This window comes from Dasypus novemcinctus, chromosome X, assembly GCF_030445035.2.
Source record: "Dasypus novemcinctus isolate mDasNov1 chromosome X, mDasNov1.1.hap2, whole genome shotgun sequence".
Lineage (NCBI taxonomy): Eukaryota > Metazoa > Chordata > Mammalia > Cingulata > Dasypodidae > Dasypus > Dasypus novemcinctus.
The window spans coordinates 119,633,943-119,647,785 of NC_080704.1; positions in this window are offsets into that span (position 1 = coordinate 119,633,943).

Here is a 13,843-nt window from a genome sequence, read left to right on the forward strand (position 1 = left end):
CTCTCCTGTTTTATTCTTTCTTCCTGCAGAAATTCTTTTAATATTTCTTAAAGGGCAGGATTCTTTTTGGCATATTCTCTTAGTTTCTCTTTATCTGTGAATATTTTGAACTCTCCATCATTTTTTAATGCTAGTTTAGCTGAATAGAGTATTCTTTGTTGGAAATTTTTTTTTTAGTACCTTGTCTATGTCATACCACTGCCTTCTTGCCTCCATGGTTTCTGATGGGAAACCAGCTCTAATTTCTGGAGCTCCTTTTTATGTGATGGTTCTATTATCTCTTGCTGCTTTTAGAATTTTCTTTTGTGTTGCACATTGGATAATTGACAATTGTATATCTTGGTGTTGTCCTGTTGGGATTTATGCTGTTTGGGGTGCATTGTGCTTCCTGGACATGTGCATCCATCTCCCTCAGTAGATTGTGAAGTTTTCAGGCATTATTTCTTCCAACACTCCTTCTGTCTCTCTCTTCCTTTCTCTTTTCCTTATGGAACACATACCATACACTATGTTTGTGTGTTTTGCATTGCCATTAAGATTCCTAAGTCCTCGCTGGGTTTTTTCTATCTTTTTGTAGATCAGGTCTACTATCTGTTTGATTTCAGATGTAGTCTTCCACATCACTAATTCTCTCCTCTGCCTCTCATATAATCTGCTGTTATTTGCTGTGAGTGTATTTATTATTTCTTGAATTGTGCCATTATCACCATCATATCCATTAGCTTTTTACATATGATTGCAATTTCTTCTGTGTTCTCTGCATGTGTTTTCTTCATATTCTTAATATCTTCCTTCACTTCATTAAATTGGTTACAAATATATGTTTTGAGATCTTTAATTACTTGTTCAATGTTCTGCTCCTCTTTCTGGTTTTTTGTTTGTTCATTGGATTGGGCCATGTTTTCCTGATTGTTTGCTTGGTTTGTAGTTTTTGTTGCTCTCTGATCATCATTTTATCTTGACAGGTTTAATCAGCTCCATAGCTTCTTTGTCTAGTCTTGGGGTTTAATTGGTTGTTATTTTTGCATACATGTTATGTCTCTCTCTGTCACTTTGTTCTTCTTATTCTCTTTTCTTGTTGCTGGCTAAATTCATTTGACGGAAAATATTAGGTCAGGGAAACAAAATGAGTAGAGAAAAAGAAAATGTATAAGAGTAGTATTGATAGTAAATGTTAACAGAGGAATCATGTGAGACATAGGAGAATGGATATTAGTCTCATGCAAGCTGTGTAGAGTTATAACAGTAAGTAAAGTATCTATAATGAGACACTCAACTGAATTTGAGGGGGAATATAGTATGAATTAAAAAGGTCAGTGTTTTCAGTAGAGAGAGAACGAGAAAGAAAGACAATAATATAAAGAGTGAATAAAGGACAGAAAACAGAACAAAGGTATTAGAAATAAAATGCCAGAAATGTTGGGGGCCAAAGAGAGGTGAAATGTAAGAGAAACAATAAATGATGGAGGACAGAAAGATGTAGAGGAAAGGGGATATTGTTGGTGGCCAAAATCCATACACACAGAAAAGAGGAAATGGAGGATGAGGAAACACAGCAAATGTGAAGCACTTCCTGCAGCACCTAATATTAAAAAATAAAAAGAAGAGAAAGGAAGAAAAAGACAAAAAGAGGGGGAACAAAAAATGGGATGGAAACAAATAAAAAAAAGAAAAAGAAGAATGCAAATAGTCACAAAAGAACACACAGCTAATGGACACAGAGAGCAGACAAGGGTTGGGCAGGGAGGAAGGGGAGGGAAATAAATAGAATAAATATTGTTTAAAAAGATGGCTAACTTTATCTGATTTTAAGACTTATAATTTATAGTTACCAAAACATTGTGGGAGTGACATAAATATAAATAGGTCAATGGAAAAAATTAGTGTCCAGTTATGGATCCACATATATACATAGTTGATTTTTTACAATGGTAGTAAGGCAATTCAGTGGAGAAAAAATTGTACATTTAAACAAATGATGCTGACACAATTAGATATTCATAAGCCAAAAAAATGAACTTCAATCCATACCTCAAACCATATGCAAAAATTTACTATAAGAGGATCACAAATCTAAACCTGTAAAATTTTTTAAAGATAACATAGAAGAAAATCTTTGTAAACTTGGGTTAGGCCACTAGTTCTTAGATATAACAACAAAAGCATGATCCATGGAAGAACAAATTGAAATATTGGTCTTCCTGAAAATTAAAACTGATGCTCTTCAAAAACATTCATAAGAGAAAGGGAGAGAATCTTTCCAAATCTTATATCTGATAAATGACTTGTGTTTTGAATAAAGAACTCTCAAATCTTAATAAGAAATCAAACAACCCAATCAAAAAATGAACAATGGGGTAAGGAGAAAATGGTACTTGCATCACTTTTTGTTGGGATGTGATCTGATAAAGCCCTTTTGGAGGGCAATGTGGCAGAATTTAAGGAAAAAAATAATGTACTTTCGCTTTAGCCTAGTCAATCTTTATAAGTACTGTATTTTTCTAAAAAATATCTACCCATGTGTACAAATAGGCAAATATACATTTACATAAATGTTATTTATAATAGCAAAAATTGCACATAATTTAAGTGTCCATAAATTGAACAACGGTAAATAAACTATTACATCATCCATATTACTCTGAACTATAAGGCAGCAAATAAATGAATGATGTACATCTATGTGTCCACACGTGAAAATAATTCTGAGCCCCATTGGTTAATGAAGAAAGCAAGTTGCAGTACAAATACACAAATACACAATGTGAACCTGAAACAAGTAAATCCATGTATTTATATATTCACACATATGTATGAAAACATATTTAAATGATCTAGAATGACACATTCCAGACTTGCTATAAAGAAGAATAGGAGAGTGGGCACAGATGATTGTAAAGGAGACATTTTACATTATAGGTCTATGTATTTTTTCTAACAGCTTTATTGAAATCTGATTCAGATAATATACAATTCACACATTTAAAATATATACTTTCATGCATTTTGGTATATTCACAGAATAGTGCAAAGCATTACCACAGTCAATTTTAGAATATTTAAATTGACTCAAAAAGAATACCCTTGCAATGACTAGTGAAGGAAGATCGTTCTTTGATGGGCCCTTGATACTGATGACTATGCTTATGAGCCTGTTCTCTTGAATTGAAACTTAGTCTAGTGTTATAGGATGCCTAAAAGTCACCTAATGGGAACCTCTCTGTTGCTCAAATGTGGCTTCACTCTAAGACAAACTCAGCATGTAATGCAATAACTTCCCCTCAGCATGGGTCATGACTCCCAGGCATGATCCTCACTGGCACCAAGGGATTGCTCCCAAGTACCAACAAACAATGCAAGAGAAAAAAAATAGACCTTGACCAAAAGGGGGAAATGATAAAGACAAATGAGTTTATTATTTTTTTTCATTTTTATTTTATGTTATATTATTTTTTGTCTTTTTTAAATTTTTTATAATTTTCTTTATTTTCTTTTAAATGTTACATTAAAAAGATATGAGGTTCCCATATACTCCCCACCCCACCCTTCCCACATCAGCAAACTCTCCCATCATTGTGGCACATTCACTGCACCCAGCGGATACATTCTGGAAAACTGCTGCAGCTCATGGACAGTAGTCCACATTGTAGTCCACACTCTCCCCCATTCCACACAGTGGATGATGACAGGACACATGATGTCCAGCATCCATCACTGCAGCACCACCTAGGACAACACCAAATCTTGAAAATGCCCCCACACCATATCTGTTCTTCACTCTCCCAAGCATCAGCAGCCACCATGGCCACCCTCTCCACATCACAACTACAATTTCTTCCCTTACTAATCACAATAGTTCCCTAGCAGAACAACAGTTAAGTCCACTCTAATCCATACTCTATTCCTCCATCTTATGGACTTTGGATGGCTATGCCCAGTCCCCCTCTACATCAAGGGAAGGTTTAGATTCCACATGGATGATGGATGCAATTCTCCTGCTTGAAGCTGTAGGCATTCTTGGCTCCCTGGTGTGGTGGTTGACCCTTTTCACCTCCCTGTTAGCTGGCCAGGGTAAGTCCAAAAAACCAGAAAGCAGAAGCTGCAAGTCTGCTGAGGCCCAGGGCCTGGCCATCACATGGACAGTTCAGAGATCCAGGTCTCCTGAGCATACACCAACCCAAACACCAACCACAGGCTTGGTAAAAGTGTCAGAAGAGGCATATGTAGAAAGATTATATCTGAGTCCAACTCCATCACACTCAGGAACACAAACTCCAAAGTAGGGCCAACTGACATGGCCCTGGACTCCAGAGTCATCTGCCCTACCATAGAATCTGTGGGTTGCTGCAGCCCTCAGGAGAACCAGGACCTGTGTTTCCATCTACCTTGGCTGTCTCTGGTACCTGCTGAGGCATGCATAAGCATCACCCCCTGATGTCCTCCCGACTCTTTTTTGGAAACTCTTAGCCATATAAACTCACTTCAAAGTGAGTCGGGAGGTCATCCCACAGGTAACACTTATGCATGCCTCAGCAGGATCTCATTGACAACCAAAGTAGATACCCCAAATAAAGGGGCTCCTGAAGGCTATGGGGACATCCAGAAACTAATCAGGGCAGAGACCTCAGGAGTTTGGTCCCTTGACAGCAGGCCCTACTTTGGAACTTATGATCCCCAGTATGACAGAATTGACTCAGCTGTTGTTTCCCTACACATGACACTTCTTTCCTTCTTCTTGAACCTATAATTAGTACTAGAGTTTGTAGGTATACATCCAAGAGACTTAAATCTTAGGGCTGTCCATATGAACAACTGGTCCCTGAATCTCAGGAAGTTGCAACAGCTACTCTCCTGTTAATTGAACTCACCCAGGGCAACTAACAACGAAGAGATGATGGACAAGATGTATACCAAGGAACCATGAGTGTCTAAAACTACAAGCAAGAGAGTCCCACCAAGTGGCCATATGGGATCAAAGGCCCCCCTCAATTAAATGTGGAGTGGGCATCACCATCAGAGAGTCCTCAGGATTGGGAGAAGAACTAGGGACTAAAGTGGACTTACTAGTATTCTACTATAAACTTACAGTGATTCTAGCAATGGAAGAAAGATCACTGATGTGAAGGCAATGGCCATTGAAGTTTCTGGGGATAGGGAGAGGGGAAAACTGGTGTAACATGAGTGCATTTTGGGACTTGAGAACTGTCCTGAATGACATTACAATGACAGATACAGACCATTATATATCCTGCCATAAACTACAGAGTTGACTGGGAGAGAGTGTAAACTACAATGTAAATTATAATCCATGCTTAGTGACAATACTCCAAAATGCGTTTATCAATTGCAATCAATGTACCACACTAATTAAAGATGTTGCCAATGTGGTAAAATATGGGAGGTATGGAGAGTGGAGCATATGGGAATCCCTTATATGTACTATGTAATGTTTATGTAATCTAAGAATCTTTAAAAAATATTTTAAAGAAATATTATAAAATTACAGTGATCAAAACTGCATGGTATTGGCACAAGGATAGACACACTGAACAATGGAACTGAATTGAAAGTTCTGATATAGACCCTCACATATATAGACAACTGATCTTCGACAAGGCCACCAATGCCATTCAACAGGGAGAGGATGATCTCTTCAACAAATAGTGGTTGGAGAACTGGATATCCATATAGACAAGAATGAGAGAGGAACACCATTTCACACCTTATACAAAATTTTACTCAAGATGGATCAAAGATCTAAATATAAGAGCCAAGACCGTAAAAACCTTGGAAGATAATGTAGAGAAGCATGTACAAGATCATGTAATAGGAAATGGTTTCATGAACTTGACACCCAAAGCACGGACAGTGAAAGAAAATAATAGACAAATGGAACCGCCTCAAAATTAAAAACTTTTGCACCTCAAAGGATTTTGTCAAGAAAGTGAAATGGAAGAAAATATTTGGTAACCATATATCTGAAAGGGGCCTAATATCCTGCATTTATAAAGAAATCCTACACCTCAAAAATAAAAAGACAAACAACCCATTGAAAAAATGGGCAAGTGTTTTGAATAGACACTTCTCCAAAGAAGAAATACAAATGGCTAAAAATCACATGAAAACATGCTCAACATCACTAGCTAGTAGGGAAATGCGAATCAAAACTGCAATGAGATACCATCTTACACCCATTAGACTGGCAGTTATTTGAAAATAAATAAAGGACTACAAGTGTTGGAGAGGATATGGAGGAATGGGAACCCTCATGCACTGCTGGTGGGCCACTGTGGAAGACAGTATGGTGGTTCCTCAGAAAACTATAGAACTGCCATATGATCCAGCAATTCTGCTACTGGATATACACCCACAAGAATTGAAAGCAAGGACATGAACAGATATATGCACAACTATGTTCGTAGAGGCATTATTCACCCTAAGAACTTGGGGGGAGGGTGGGGGAACATACAAACATAGGAGATTGTCAGGTATTTGGTTGAGAGTATAATGCTGAGAAATTTTTTTCAAAAATATAATAAGGTAGGTTACCTGTGTAAGATGCTTAAAGGGGATAATCTGACACACAACAGGCTTCTAGGGAGTATGTGAGTGCTCATTTTGCCATAGTGGGTTATATCATTGGATAGAGACCCATATAATGAGAGTGAAGGTAGACTCACAACCTGGGAGGACTGATGTTCTCAAATAAAAGGAATTGTATCTCTCGAGAGAAATGGTGGCTCCCAATGCATTAGAGTGGTTGAGCATGTCAAGCTCTCAACACCACTGCAAGTATTTCTGAACATGGCCCTTCAAGCAATGAAGATTGACTCTCACTATGGGCCCTGAGGGGAGGGGGAAAGAGGTATTGAAAAGATGGAATCAATGTAAATGTGTGGGCAATAGAAGTATTCCACAACATTACACAAGTATGGATATAAGACATGTTAAATTACACCAAAAATGTATAGGGGCTGATAGGCGAAAATGCAAACCATAATGTAAAACATAAGATAACTAAAATTTTAGAAAATTGCATAGTCTAAAATATAAACCACAATGTAAACATAAATGTTACCTTGTTTGAAAGCTATTGTCTCAATATCTGTACATTAGTTTCAGTATATATAGTATGAACATGTAAAAATATTATTGCTGTGGAAGGGAAAAGGGTTTTATGTTGTATATGTGGGAGTACTGCATATTGTATATATGAATTACTGTGCTCTAAAACTTTTGTGTAGATAAGCTTAATAATTAGGAAAAAATAAGAAAAAGAAAGGGCATAGACACTGAGGAAAAGATGGAAGAAGTTGCCTTCCCAATTTGCATACAGGGCAACACTTATTGCAGTGATGGAAGGCAAAATATCAAATACAAAGCTTTTGCATCTTTTAATTTTCTGATACCCCAATTTATTTTTTACCTTAATTTTTCTAAATTAATATGTATTCTATTTTTAAAAAAAAGAATTTAGGAGGTGAAAAAAAATGTATTCTATATCGAACCTTTAAACTCATCACTATATTCCATTTTACTATTTTTTTAATTTTTATACTATTTTTAAACTTTATTTTGTACATCTAATAATTGAAAATATAAACAATTCAAAAATAAAAAGAAAACAGTTGAATAAAAACACATTTCTCAATTAAATGTACTGTATACATACAAAAAAAATCTTAATCACATTTTTCTTTGTGCTGACCCAGTATCTTCTTCATGTCCTTTATCTCCTTGGTCATATTGTCTTTCATCTGACCAGGTCAAATAGCACAGCTTTTTTTCCTGTGTGTCTCTTCATCTGCATTCTCAGTTTATATAAGACCCAGCAAGAGAGTGGAAACCCAACCTGGGTCATGCCTCACTGACATAGTCTAATCAAAAACCCTCGAGTGATCTAATCAAGTGATCTAATCAAAGCCCTCTTACTGTATTTAATGCAATCAAAGGGCCCCATACCCACAAGAATGGATTAGTTCAAGAATAATCTTTTCTGGTATTCACAAAATTCAAACTGTCATATCATTCTATCATCTATCTATCTATCTATCTATTTACCTACCTACCTATCATTTTCTAAACATTCGAGAATAGGTTGTATCATGCTCCTTTAATATTTCCATGTACATTTTCTAGGAACAAACTCATTTATGTAACCATTTAAGTACAGCCATCAAGTTCAAGAAATTTAACATTGACATAGAGCTTACAGCCTAATCTCCAATTTTTCATATGTCCCAATAATATCTATTTGGACACTTTCTTCTCCATTTTTAGTTCCAGTCCAAGATTATGTATTGCATTTGATTGTTGTTGTCTCTTTAGTCTCTCTTTCTCTTTTTAATTGTGGTGACATATATATAATATAAAATTTCTCCTCTGAACCATTCCCAAGCATACAATTCAGTGACATTAATTCTTTCACAATGTTGTGCTACCATCAATACCATCTATTATCAAAACTTTCCTTCACCTGAAACAGAAAACATGACTCACTATGAATAACTTCCCTTTTCCCCTTCCCACTGCCCCTTGTAACCTGTACTCTATGGTCTGTCTCCATGAATTTGTATTTTCTACTTATTTCATATAAGTGGAATCATATAATATCTGTTCTTTTTTTTTTTTGGAGGTTTTTTTTAAATATTTATTTATTATTATTATTTTTTAATTACATTAAAAAAATATATGAGGTCCCATTCAACCCCACCGCCCCCGCCCCCCACTCCCCCCACAGCAACACTCTCTCCCATCATCGTGATACATCCATTGCACCTGGTAAGTTCATCTCTGAGCATCACTGCACCCCATAGTCAATGGTCCACATCATAGCCCAGACTCTCTCACGTTCCATCCAGTGGGCCCTGGGGGGATCTACAGTGTCCCGTAATTGTCCGTGAAGCACTATCCAGGACAACTCCACGTCCCGAAAACGCCTCCACATCTCATCTCTTCCTCCCATTCCCCACACCCAGCAGCCCCCATGGCTACCGTTCCCACACCCATTCCACATTTTCTCTGTGGACATTGGATTGGTTGTGTCCATTGCATACCTATGTCAAGTGAGGGCTTATATTCCACATGGGTACTGGATGCACTCTTCCCGCTTCTAGCTGTAGACACTCTAGGCTCCATGTTGTGGTGGTTGACCTTCTTCAACTCCATGTTAGCTGAGTGGAGTAAGTCCAATAAGTCAAAGTGTAGGAGCTGAAGTCTGTTGAGGCTCTGGGCCTGGGTGTCATATTAATGGAACCTGGCAATGTATTGGGCTTCACTTTCAAAGAAGTTTTGGATCACACAGGGCCTCAAGAATGGCAGGGGAGGAATAATGGTGTGGGATGTTATTGACAGGGGACACATGATTGGCAGGGAGTTCTCCAGGGCATATATCTAGGGTACATAAAAATGTTTGGGTATTTTCATAGTGGTTACAATTAAAAACAACTACTGAGGGAGCGCTGAGTTCCTAGCCAAGGGGGCTCTATCCAAGTCCCTAAAGGAACAGCAACAATCCCCCAAGTGCAACGGCAAAGACAAAAAAAAGAAGGAAGGTCCAACAATGAGCCCTTGATACTAATGACTATGCTGTGAGCCTGAGCACCTGAAATAAGAACAAGGCTTAGAGCTGCAGGGTGCCTAAGAGTTACTTCCTGAGAGCCTCAATGTTGCTCAAATATGGCCAGTCTCAAAGCCAAACTCAGCATGTAAATATGTTGCCTTCCCCCCAGTGTGGGACATGAATCCCGGGGATGAGCCTCCCTGGTGCCGAGGGATTACTACCAAGTACCAGCTGATGATGTAACTAGAAAATGACCTTGAATAAAAGGGTCAACTCGGACCAGTAGAATATCTCAGTCTACATATAATACCAGGAGTTAAAAATACTTTTTCACCTGAATCAAGGGGGAAATGGAAAGGACAAATGAGTTTATATGGCTATGAGTCTCCAGAAAGAGCCGGTAGGTTATCAGAGGGGTTGCCTTATGCGCACCTCAGCAGAGTCCCAGAGACAGATAAAGTAGATACAACCTCAGGTATCGGTTCTTCTGAGGGCTACAGAGACCCACAGGTTCTATGGTCATGGCAGATGGAGTTCAGTGCCATGTCAGTTGGCCCTGCTTTGGAGTTTGTGTTTCTGTGTGATGGAGCTGGACTCAGATTTGGTCTTTGTCCACAAGCCTCTCCTGTTACTTTTAACAGATCTGTAGTTGGCGCTGGGGTTTAGTGTATACCCAGGGGACCTGAATCTCTGGACTGACCATGTGATAGCCAGGCCCTGAGCCTCAACAAACCTGCAAATCCTATACTCTGGTTTATTGGACTTATCCCACTCAGCTAGCATGGAGATGAAGAAGGTCAACCACCACACCAGGGAGCCAAGAGTGCCTACAACTGAAACCAGGAGAATTGCATTCAACATCCATGTGAAATCTAAGCCCCCTCTTGATATAGATGTGGAGTGGACACAACCATTCTAAGGTCCACAGGATGGAGTAATAGAATATGGATTATTGTGGACTTACTGATATTCTATTCATGAAATATTGTGATTAGTAATCGAAGAAAATTTGGCACTGGTGTGGAGAAAGTGGCCATGGTGGCTGCTGGGGGCAGGGAGTGGGAGGAAGAGATGTGATGTGGGAACATTTTTGGGGGTTGGAGTTGTCCTGGGTGGTGCTGCAGGGACAGTTACCAGACATTGTATGTCCTCCCATGGTCCACTGGGTGGACTGTGGGAAAATGTGGGCTATGGTGTGTACCATTGACCATGAGGTGCAGTGATGCTCAGAGATGTATTCACCAAGTGCAATGAATGTCTCATGATGATGAAGGAGGTTGTTGTTATGGGAGGAGGAGTGGGGTGAGGGGGTGGGGGCTATATGGGGACCTAATTTTTTTTAATGTAACATTAAAAAATAAAGACAGAAAAAGAAAAAAAGTAGAGGCATTTTTCACTATTGCCAAAAGTTGGAATCAACACAAATGCCATTCACCAAATGAATAGATAAACACACTGTGGTATACATATGAAATGGAATATTACTCAACTGTAAGAAGGAGTACAACACTAACACACGGGATAACATGAATGAATCTTGAGGTCCTTGTGTTGTGTGAAGCAAGTCAGGCACTGAAGGACAAGACCTCACTGATATGATTAAACAAATTGTACAGATTTACAAAGCTAGAGTCTGGAAGATAGGTTTACTGGAAACAGAAAGGGAGAAGAAGTTTGTGAGCCAATGCTCATATGGGCAAAAATCTATGATATTGTGGAAGTGCGTAGTTGTGAAGTGGTGGGGCATGACAGTAGTGCAGTGATGCTATTGGGTTAGGTGGTGCAGATATGCCAGGAGTTAGGGTGTGGAGGGTGGGTTGGACTGTCCATGGAACTGGGGGGAGGCTTGGAGGGAGGAGGTGAACACTGGGGATTGGTGAGTATGCAGTTAAAATGATAATGTTGAAATGCTCTTTTGGCAATAAGGCAAGGTAGGGATTCAGGTTTAAGCAGTTGGATGTGGGGGCATTTGGGACAAGCTTCTAGGGAGTGTGAGTGTTCATCTTGTCATAGTGTGTTATATTATTGGGTGGAGATACACATCATAAGCAGGAAGGTGTTGGACTACCATCCTGGGGAGGCTGCTATGTTCTCAAATAGAGGGATGGAAGTTTCTCCAGAGCATAGGTGGTGCACAATAGCGGAGGACAGACCAGTGTATCAAGTCCTCAGTGATGCTGCAAGTAACTGTGAATCTTGTCCTTCAAGGAGTGAAGCCTGGTAGTCACCCTGGGCCCCAAGGAGAGAAGGTGGGAATAATAAAATAGAAGGAATAGGGGGCATTTCAGGGGCAATGAAGTGTTCTACATGAACTTGTGTGAATACAGGTCTTGTTAAATTTCATCAAAAATTTATAAAAGTGTATGGTTCAAATGTAAACCGTAATGTAAACCATTGACCATCGTTGGTATACTTGTACACCAATTGTAACAAATACTTGTTTCAATATTTGTACATCAGTCGTAACAATTTTACCATTCACATATAAAATGTTATTAATAGGGAAAGGGGAAAAGGTAGAGGATGTTGGGTATATATGAGTCCCCTATATTCTGTAGGTGACTTTACTGTAGGAGAACACTTCTTTGAGGACAAAATGAAAAAAGTAAGATGCTAGGGAATAAGTGGAAAAAATATCACTGTACACACAGGACAACAGTGATGAAAGGCAAAATGCTAAAAAAATTATTTTTTCATTATTTTGTATTATCCCAATTTTAATTTTTTAATTTTTTGTATTTTATTTTTAAAACTATCATTATTATTTCATTTTCTTATTAACTGTATTTGCTTATTTTTTGTCGTCATTATTGAAGAAGTTTTGGATCACAAATGGGTTACAACTGTAGCAGGGGAGGATCATTTGTGTGGGGTGTCAGTGATGAAGGATACAAGGGAGGAGGTTCACCTGGGCATACATATATGGCACATAAATGTGTTCAAATGTTCATGGAGCATTGTCATGGTGGGTGGAGGGTCACGAAATAGCTAAACCCATCCTGGGGAGCTCTGCCACATTCTCTAGTGGAACACTGAGAATCCCTTGATTACAGATGTGGTGAAGGAGGATGGACCATTGATGGACCCTTGATACTGATGACTGTACATATGAGCCTTTACTTTGAAATTGAAACTTAGCGTAGTAGTATAGGGTGCCTGAGAGTTATCTCATGAGAGTCTCCTTGTTGCTCAAATGCGGTCCCTCTCTAAGTAGAACTCAACATATAAATGCAATAACTTCCCCCCAGTGTGATTCCCAGGGATGAGATTCCCTACCACCGAAGAATTACTACCAAGCACCGACTAGCAATGCAACTGGAAAAAGGCCTTGACCAAAAGGGGGAAAGGGCAAAGAAAAATAAGTTTATATGGTAAGTGACTTTAAAGTGAGTTAGGATGTCATCCCACAGGTTATGCTTGTGCAAATCTTGGCAGGATCTCATTGATTGCCAAATTATACACTACCCCAAATAATGGGGCTCCTGAGGTTCTCTGGAGACACTCAGACACTATGGTCAAGGCAGTTAGCTCAGGAGTTTGGTGCCTTGCCAGTGGGCCCTACTTTGGAGTTTGTGCTCCCCAGTGCGACAGAGTTGGACTCAGTTGTGACTTCTCTACACATGCCTCTTCTGTCCCTTCTGTTTGAACCTGTAGTTAGTGCTGGAGTTGGTAGGTGTACATCCAAGAGATTAGAAAACTTGGGCTGTCTGTGTGCCAGCTGGGCCCTGAGCCTCATCAGAGTTGCAAGAGCTGCTTTCTAATTCATTGGACTCACCCAGGACAAATACCAAGGAGTTGAGGATGGACAACCACCATACCAAGGAGCTGAGAGAGTATAAAACTGCAAGCAAGAGAGTCCCATACATCAGGCCTATGGGATCAATGCCCTCTCTCAATTAGAGGTGGAATGGGCATCACTATCCCAGAATCCTCAGGATTGGGGAATAAAGTATGGACTAGAGTGGACTTACTGGGATTCTAGCAATGGAAGAAGTTATATCAATGATGTGAAGACAGTAGTCACTGGAGGTCCTGAAGGCAGGGAGAGGGAAAAAAGGTATAATATGGGGGCATTTTTGGAACTTGGAATTGTCCTGAATGAAGTTGCAACGACAGATACAGGCCATTAAATAACCTGCCATAACATACAGAATTGAGGTGGAGAGAGGGTAAACTACAATGTAAACTATAATCCATACTCAGTGGCAATGCTTCAAATATGTTCATCAATTGCAATGAATGTACCACATTAATGAAGGAAATTGTTAATGTGGGGAAGGG